Source organism: Microtus pennsylvanicus, chromosome 20 (assembly GCF_037038515.1).
Source record: "Microtus pennsylvanicus isolate mMicPen1 chromosome 20, mMicPen1.hap1, whole genome shotgun sequence".
Lineage (NCBI taxonomy): Eukaryota > Metazoa > Chordata > Mammalia > Rodentia > Cricetidae > Microtus > Microtus pennsylvanicus.
In genome coordinates, this window is record NC_134598.1 from 38,095,038 (window position 1) to 38,097,837 (window position 2,800).

The following is a 2,800-nucleotide window of genomic DNA, read 5'->3' on the forward strand; positions in this document are numbered from 1 at the left end:
GAGCCGCAGTCCCCTGCAGGCGCTGGAAGCCGAACTCCAACTACCAACCAAGATTGCTAGCTTGTTTTCACCTACGCTCTTACCTCAGACCACGCCCTAATGGGGCGTGCCCAAACGGCTGTAGGCTTAATGATCGCCTGAGAAAGGGTCCAAAGGACAAAAGACTCATTTTGGTTCACGATTTAAGCCCGTGGTAAGCCTGCTCCAACATTTCTAGGCCACAGCGAAGCAGAACATCACGCAGGAAAGGCGAGGAGAATCAGTATTTACTGCTTCCCGGGAGCCTCCAGGAGCAGCGAGAGGAAGCACTGGTCAGGAACCTCAGTAGGGGACAAGGAAGGATAACAATTGTATGTACCCTGTGAAGTGCCGTGTCTGGATATCTGAGTGTCTCCCGGCCAAGAGGTATTCCAGCTGCAGAATTTGCAAAGCAAATCTCTATGCAACCCCAGAAGGCTCTGTTCAATCAAAGGCTCTCACCTGACTCCATGTGAGTCTGATATTTTATGGCTTCCATGCCATATTAAGGAAACACCATGCATGTGCCCACACTGTTCCTCTTTTACCAAGAAGTCATAGTTAACACACTTTTAGGTCTATCCCAAAATGTCATTTCTAAGCTAGTGACCATCATGGACCCTGAGAGCAACAGAAAGTGGATCTCAGCGTGGTATTTCTGTTTCTTAAACTGAGCCTTTTATGTTCCCCTAGATTTGAACCTACCATGTGTGTCTTCCATGATAAACAGAAGAACTTTATTAGCCAGAAAGGTGAGGGTACACATTTTTGTGTGTGTGATAATTTGCTATTAAAAAGTCGTCAGTGTCTTTTGCTAAGTAGCTCTTTGGTGGGGGCGGGATGGTTGTGGTGGTGGTGGTTGTGGGTGGTAGTGATGGTGGTGGTTGTGGTGATGGTGGTGATGATGGTGGTGGTGGTAGTGATGGTGGTGGTTGTGGTGATGGTGGTGATGATGGTGGTGGTGATGATGATGGTGGTGATGGTGGTGGTGGTGATTTTTTTCCTTTGTGAAATGGTGCCTACACTCTTCTTGGAGGAAAGGCCCTGCCCCTTTGGCAGACCCTTATTTGAACACATGCCCTTTTGCCTTGTAGATCCAGGAATTCTCTTCAGTTTATCCTTCTTTGGCTTCCCCAGGTAACTGATGACAATACCCAGCTCTCGCTCTACAACAGATCAGGGGGAGCAGAATAAAACCGCAATCTGTAATCTCCCAGCCAATCTTCGTGGTTCCCCAGAGCAAGGGCCGAGGGAGCGGTTATTTCCTTGTTGCTAATGACCGACTTCACTATGCTGCCGCCCTGAGCTAAGATTTTGCTCTTGGCTTATGATGGGAGTCATTAGATTCTAGAAAATCTTCTCTGTGCTCTGTTTCTAAATTTGATTTTCCCAGAATCAGAGAGAATACAAATTCTCCAGAGCTTTGTGTATAATGAACAAGTGAGTAGATGAAGCCAGAGCCTCCTTCACCTAAGTACCTGCAGCCTGGCCTCCGACTCCAAGCCAGGTTCCAGATGGACCGTGGTGTAAGCCGAGAATGCAGCATGCTTAGAGTTTCCTGTAGGAAATTATCTAAGTAACACTAGTTTTCTCTCTCTCCTCTCTTTCCACCCTCTCCTTCCCTTCCTAATGGAACAGCGTAAACTCAGCTCTTTAACTCTCTCATGGGGGAAAACGTGTTTGACAGCTGCGTTCTCTTGTGGACCCTTGGTTCAGAAACAAAGCATCTTCTCTCACTTGATTGTTCCAGAAGAGCGGTCCTCACCACAGGTACTGCGTCCCACCCAAGATGCGGCTTTCTGAAGCAGGCTATCCCGAGATGCTAGCTGGAAGATGTGGTCTCTAGAGATGGCCAAGCGGCACTTTAAAAAGAACCCAATCACGTTACAAGTGGGTTTGATTCTGTATTCGGAAGAATCATCGTGGCACAAATAGCAGGTTGCTTAACGCTGCAGATGGAAAATTATCTCCTGAGTTGAACGAGGGTCAAATCTTCTTCCCCATGTGGTCATTCTCTTGCTTAATGTGTGTTCCTTCTTCATAATGAATGCAGTAATGGGTGTTTAAGTGGAGGTGCTTAGTGCAAATCAAAGACTGATGGAGGGTTTTGCAGGTGCACAGCAGTAACTGCCCGCTTTAGAAGAGCAGATCTCCAGAAATGCCTGATCCGTGAAGCTTGGAGCCCTGTGTGTGATTGGTGGGTGGCGTGGATCACAGACAGGTAGTCTCTGGCCTCAGAGAGCTTCTAATCTAGAGGGGGAGGAGAAGCAAACATAGAAAGAACTAGAACACAGAGAGTCACCCAAGTTATGTCTTCCCTGGGCTGCTGCGGGCTGGACGCTTTGCTGGGATAGACAGGAGGGTCACTAGGACTGGGGAGATGCTCAGTCTGTGCAGGCGTGAGGGTTTGAGCCCCAGAATCAATGTAAAAGGAGAATTCTCTCTTACCTGCACATACTAGAGCCATGTTTTCTGCTCAGTCTGTTGTTTAAAATGTTTAAACAACACGATGACCTTCAATGATTTTTTTTTCACCCTCCGAGAAGCACAAAATAGTCTTTGGTCCCAAACTGGGCACTCCACAATCCAGTTAAGCTGACACATTACACTGTGACCATCAGGGCATATGGAGCCTTTTAAAAACCACCCTTAAGCTCTTCGTAGCCTACCTGGACTTCCTAATCCTGCCGGGTGTTTCCACGGCTCTGCTTTGATGCAGACATAGAATCGCTGCTTCTCTGCTTGTCTAAGTCCTAGCTGCCCTGCTGGGGGTTCATCAGCT

General features: G+C 47.7%; 1 long non-coding RNA gene across 1 annotated transcript; it reads left to right on the top strand.

Annotated features, from left to right (window-relative positions):
* Nucleotides 1-727: 727 nt before the first annotated feature.
* On the top strand, nt 728-1,703 carry LOC142838976 (uncharacterized). The gene is made up of 3 exons (XR_012908660.1): nt 728-770; nt 1,113-1,155; nt 1,657-1,703. It is a non-coding gene; the product is annotated as an uncharacterized LOC142838976 (long non-coding RNA).
* The last annotated feature ends 1,097 nt before the right edge of the window (nt 1,704-2,800 follow it).